Source organism: Triticum aestivum, chromosome 5D (assembly GCF_018294505.1).
Source record: "Triticum aestivum cultivar Chinese Spring chromosome 5D, IWGSC CS RefSeq v2.1, whole genome shotgun sequence".
Lineage (NCBI taxonomy): Eukaryota > Viridiplantae > Streptophyta > Magnoliopsida > Poales > Poaceae > Triticum > Triticum aestivum.
The window spans coordinates 333,070,180-333,076,448 of record NC_057808.1 but is presented as its reverse complement, the minus strand read 5'-3'; the positions used below and the strand labels follow the sequence as shown (position 1 = coordinate 333,076,448).

The 6,269-nt window shown below is 41.5% G+C and overlaps 1 long non-coding RNA gene across 1 annotated transcript; it reads right to left on the bottom strand.

The window, feature by feature from the left end:
- Positions 1 to 699: 699 nt before the first annotated feature.
- On the bottom strand, positions 700 to 5,244 carry LOC123121558 (uncharacterized). The gene is made up of 3 exons (XR_006459780.1): positions 2,315 to 5,244; positions 1,934 to 2,031; positions 700 to 1,336 (listed from the first exon to the last, which is right to left on the bottom strand). It is a non-coding gene; the product is annotated as an uncharacterized lncRNA (long non-coding RNA).
- Positions 5,245 to 6,269: the final 1,025 nt, after the last annotated feature.

The window sequence follows — 6,269 nt, the reverse complement described above, 5'->3', positions numbered from 1 at the left end:
TTTCACTTATAACATATTGAAATATTCATTCTTGAAATATTTAGTAGAAAACATATTGACCAAAAAAACCACTTCAGCACAAGAACCTTGTGACAAATATAGAAAAAAGATTTAGATGGTTACTCTCATAGAAGACACCTTCGAATATAATTTTAGGAAATAACTTTGTATAATATTGGCCTACACCGAAGGAAAAAAAAAGCTCATACAGCTAGTATCATGAAGGAAATGATTCCTAGTTATCTCAGTTCCAAATAGAAACTGGTATGAATTCACTGAGATTTAAATGAATGAGAACCGTTAAATCCATGTCTATCTCCATTTTCAGCGAGTTCAACAGCGGGGTCGCGGGTATCTACACAGCAGAAATATATAATATGAGCTTCGGTTCACTTTATGTGACAATTATAGAAAAGGAACAACCAGAAGACAACAAACAAACAAACATGAGAAAGCACATGCAAGCAAATAAGCCTTTATTTTTTCTGATGAACATATGAAACATTATAGTAACTAAACACATTAACAAACTCATTCAAAGGTAACCATATTAGTGCCTATAGTGCATAGTTATTTGATCCAGATTCCTGAGTAACGACTATTTTTTATCAGAAAAGTTGCACGTAATCAGAATAGCATGTTGTTCTTTCAAGAACACAGACATGTATTCCATATTTGTTGTCATGGGAGACAAGTACATAAAAATTGATGAATGATCAAAGGGTATTTGGTCAAACGATAGTTAGTTCTACTTCACAAATTGCGACCATGATACATTACAAGTTTCATAGTTTTTTTTCTTCAAAGAATCTTCAGCTAAGTAGAAAATGAATAAAATATCAACATCTTAATCTCTACTATTAAAGCACAGTTGGTACGTTATATGGTACCCACGTCTCCACCCTTCGCGTGACCTCCCCACCTCATCGTTTTTTCAACCGAACCCATTTCCCGATGCAAGGAAAAAAAGCCCTGGAAAACCGACCACCCATTTCCTTCTCCCTGGTATGGCCCCCACACACGCACGATTGCTCCTACGGCGCCTCTTTTGACCATGCCTCCCATCTGATGTTGCCTCGTCTCGCTCCCTCTGCCATCCAGACCCACTCCCCTGCCGCCTCTCCGCTTCAAGGTGTGTGCTCTGAAACCGTCGCCTCCTTTCTTCAGCCCGTGGCATCTATTCTCCACTGGATCATCTCGATTTTTCGTCCTTCGCTGAGTCCGGCGGCGACAACCAAAGAACCCAGTCCCCATCCATTTTGTGAGGGCATGCAATTAAGGAAGGGGATGTGTGGCCCATGAGGTTCCTGCCATCATCCATCGAGGCTGCTGAAATCTAATGAAAAAGTGCTTACAGTACAGTTCATTTCCATTCTCAGTTGGTAGAAATAATCAAATTTCAAGCATACAAATCCAAAATGAAAAATTCTATTACGAGCACCAGAAAGATAGAAATGATCCATTTATTTCAATGCATACTACTACGCCTTGGTGCTTAAAGACAAAACTTGGTTGCAAACAATGCATTACCTAGGAACACCATTTGGTGTACTGAGCATAACAATTCAAAATTATTCTATGGCTATGAAGTGCCTAAAACTGAGATTGCAACATGAAAGCAAGCAGTCAGCAAGTACTGATCAAATTGACAAATTATATGGTTCATTCGTCCATAGTGAACACAGAATTAAAAGAGCTGCCAGAACTCATTGTGGCATTCTATAGAAGCATCATTCTTCTGCAAGTATAGTATTGTCAAGAAAGCATGGTATAGCCAAGAGATCAAGGCGTTATACAAGCATTATTTCATAGCACAATCTAGGCGAAAAAAATCCTTCGTTCTGGAAGAACGGCAACCCAAGATGTACCGATGACATTGCTTTGCATTACTCAAAATCAAGAGTTACGACAACAACCTGTTAATCTGACATACCTTTAGATAGAAGCTCAACGACAATTTCCTTCTGAACCCATATTGAGAAAAATAAGCCAGGTTTGAATTTTAATATCTCTGCCAGCATTTCTTTTCAACTGCGCAAGCAAAATAAAACTTGAATTTCACACCTCAGAAACTACTAAAAATAAAATTACAGAATTTTAGCATTTGAATATGAGAGAATTGCACAAAGCAATTCTGTTATAGCATTTAGTGTTTATTTGTGAAAAAAAATCATATGTGCAAGCATAAAGAAAAGTCTAAAATCCAAATATTTATGTAATTACTTCCTTTTGAACAATTGTTATGGTCAGCTCAAAAGATATACAAATTGTAACATTTCTAACAAATAAATAGAGGGGCTAGTAAATTACATACTTCTGTTATGACTCACTCGACCGAGGATAAGCCAGGTTGTTCTAAATAAGAGCAGTTCCATCTGCATGATTGTTAATGACCACAGGATGACAACATACAAATAAAACACCAGGTTAAATATTTGTAAACAAGCAAATCAAGGGAACCAAGCTTCCAGTAAAGATGGTAGCTTGAAGGGATGCTTCACAAGTTCTGTATTTTTATGGCCCTTTAATAGTAGAGATACATTGTTGAGTTTCACCTCAGTTAGCCCACTTACTATTTCTCCAGAAATACGGGTGATCACCTTGACATTCCATCCTGTTATCTTTGCTGCTTTGAATACTTAATAGTGAAACTCACGAGAGGCATACATGATTCCAGCAGGACTACCTCTCTTGTGCAAACAGTTTGTAAAGAAGATTTAGTGCAGAAACAACATTTTACAACAAGTTAAATCATTGCTGTTGTCTAGCATATATCTTTAAGGTACTCATGCACATCAGGTTGCATTTTCAGCATTTTATTACAACTAAATCATTGTTGTTCTTCTTATTCCAACGGAAAAAGTTTCCACAAGTGGCGTGTCAATGGATAAGTGTATAGCCGTAATAAAATATCAAGAGCTAAAAGCATTTGTACTGAAGAAATAAAATAATCATAAAGGACCAATAGCTCTATGTACCAAATAAATTTAATCGGTTGTAAAAGCATTGTACATGATAGTAATCGTGTTTCAGAGAACTTTGTCAGAGGTAGTGACATGCCGCCGACACCAAATGTCGTTTATAATGTACTCCATAAGGATCTTTTTTTTCTTCAGTTTCTCCATAATGATCTACAACCATTCCTTGAGCTTCACATGGTACCTGGTTCTGATACCAACATCAAAACAATGCAGAGTATTGTTATGTTTCGTGGCTCTCGGTTTTTGATTGCACCATGTTAAACCTCCTGCTCTCTATATCTTTCTCTAAACATCTCCGCCTCCATCATCGCCCCCGCTCTCCTCACTATGTCTCTATGCACTGCCACTCCCCTGCTACTCAGTGTTGGTCCCCGTTAAACTGTTTAATCATTCGTGAATTAAACACTATGCCTTGAAAAAGACTTTCCCTTTATAATGAAACATGCATACTTCTTTTCCTAAATATCATTCATCAATTTAAATTTGTGAGGTTTCTCTACTACTTAAATATTGCATTGTATCAACATAAAACTTCAAGTGAGTACAATAATTAAGTGAGGTAGCTACATGCTTGTATTTCACCTAAAAATGATTAAAAGAAGTACTATTTTGCTCTACGGTGGCATACAAACAACAATGACTCAGTGGACTTTCTGTACAATTTAGAAGAAAAGCGCCTAGTATATCATCTACTCGACGCTGCTTGGCATACAAGATGGTAGACTCAAAAGATATACTATTTCTTTTCCTTAGCCTAATGGGTCTGTCTCTCTCAATATTACCTCCATCCCGCTAAAACGCATGTGTTATGAACCAATACTTGTGGCCATTTTGCCAGGCTTCACTGTGTAGTTCTAATTGGTAGAAATTAACCGCTTGTGTCTAATAATTTACCGCCATTCTCAATCACACTGGGGACATGATTTGCACGTAGTCGGTCAACCGTTGAGTACGCACTGCTGCACTTGCCGCCGCTCTCGTGGTCAGTTCTATAGGACCTTTGTCAGATCTCTGTGTGGCTCGCTGAAAGAAATAACAAAAAAGAATCATATTGGGTATTCTTGAGATTTTGATCTAGAAAGTTTAACAATTAAATGGCACTGGAAAACTAAATAGAAAGTCGACACATTTGCAGAATTACTATATCATGAAACCTGCAAAAATTGAGTTAATGGACGAGCATACAAACTGAAAATCCCACTGTTTCATATAAGCTTCACATTCCGTTCATCAACCTGATAGTACCAATCATTCTAATAAATGCAATCAAAACTTGGAGACTCCCAATTACGGAAAGCACAAGCATTGAACAAAATGAGATGGAACATACATGGCATAATTCGTTCTGCCTTATTCACCCGAAGTAACCGGCCGGTGATACAACCAGTTGTAGCAGTCAAGCAGCTTACGGATCTGTTTAATTAACTACAAAGAGGAGAGAGCATTCTTACCTGAAATCGGTGAAATCACTACCAGATCCGCCCAATAGATGGCCAGTATTTGTACTGTACTGTGACTGACCCACAGATACTTGAGATGGCGCAACCTTTTGGCCGATGCATCAATTCACAAAATAGCCAGAACACATAAACAAAGAATACTCACCGTGTGGCCCAGACGAACATCAGCGTGCCCTCACTGGCTACTGCCCTCACACACCTGGCCGCTGCCTGTGGCATGCTCGCGCATACCATTGTCGTGAGCATCAACCATGCGCCCCGCTGCCTTGCGTTGCCGCCTGCCGTGCCCTCTGGTAGGCCCACAGCCTGTTGGCCGCTATCATCGTCGGAGATACGTGTGGAGCACGCGTAGGGAGGAGGACGGGGTTGTGAGAGGACGAGGGAGGCGCCGCCGTTGGAGATAGAGGTTGCTAGGGTTAGCCGCGGGGCCGCACGTGGGGCAGGAACAGCGAGGCGGCCGCATATGTTAGAAAGGGGAGATCTCATCGGAGTCGGTAGCGCCATGGGGGTAGCGGCAGACGCAGCCGGTAGTGGGCAGCGGTGGCAATGACGCGCGCGCGCGCGCGCGCGCGCGCGAGAGAGAGAGAGAGAGAGAGAGAGAGAGATGGGGAATGTGAGAGAGGCCAGCGAACAAGAAACAGATAGGGATGGCGATCTCGGACCTCGGCGGCGGCCATCCTGGACCTCTGCTTCGGTGAAGGGCTCCACGTTGGCGGCGGCGAGGCGTTCCACGATGGCGGCGGTGAAGCGTTCCATGATGGCGGCGGCGGCGAGCTTCACGATCGACCTAGCAAATAGATCGAGGGGAGTTTTCTTTGTGGTGTTTTCCTCCCTGGCGTGGTCAATGGTTTTTTTAGTTGTTTTTTTTGCATGGTTATTTTCCCACCGGTTTTTCAGGGGAGATAAAAAATCGGTGGGGATGGGATCTGGTGTAGGTATCGACGGAGGGGGTGGGGGTGAGCGAACGAACGAAACGACCTATGGAGTCGAGGAAATAAAATTAATTATTTGTTTTCTAATTAATGTGATTGAGCGATTTAAGATAAGTTTAATTAATTTAGATTTGATCTTTAGAGATTGATTGTGATTGATTCTACATTACTAAATAATTTGCGCCAGTATGGAAAGTTCTAATCCGTTCAGATTTCTTTCGTTGTGTGAGAGGGTCACGCGAAAATAAACCTACGAAAAAAACCAGCGAAGGTGGGAGGTGGGACGAAAAAAAACCCGGAACGGAGACTACCAACTGCTCCATTAGGAGTAGAGATAGTGCCAAGTGCCAGTTGCTGTTTTCTGCATGTTTTTTACATCGCAGGAAATCAATATCAGACAGAGTCCAAATGCAACGAAACTTTATGGTGATTTTTTTGGACCAGAAGACACATAATGGGCCCTGGCTGCGCCTAGGGGGTGCTCCGAGCAGAGCACAACCCACCAGGGCGCGCTAGGACCTGGTAGGTTGTGTCCACCTCGGGTGCCCCCGGACCGCCTCTTTGCTCTATAAATACCCCAATATTCCCAAAACCCTAGGGGAGTTGACAAAATATTCATCCAGCCGCCGCAGAGTCCAGATCCAATCCAATCTAGACACCATCTCGGATGGGTTCACCACCTCCATTGGTGCCTTTTCGATGATGCGTGAGTAGTTCTTTGTAGACCTTCTAGTCCGTAGTTAGTACCTAGATGACTTCCTCTCTCTCGCTGAATTCTCAATACAATGGTCTCTTGGAGATCCATATGAACTCTTTTTGCATGTGTTTGTTGGGATCTGATGAACTTTGAGTTTATGATCAGTTATATCTTTTATATCCATGAAAGTTATTTGAGT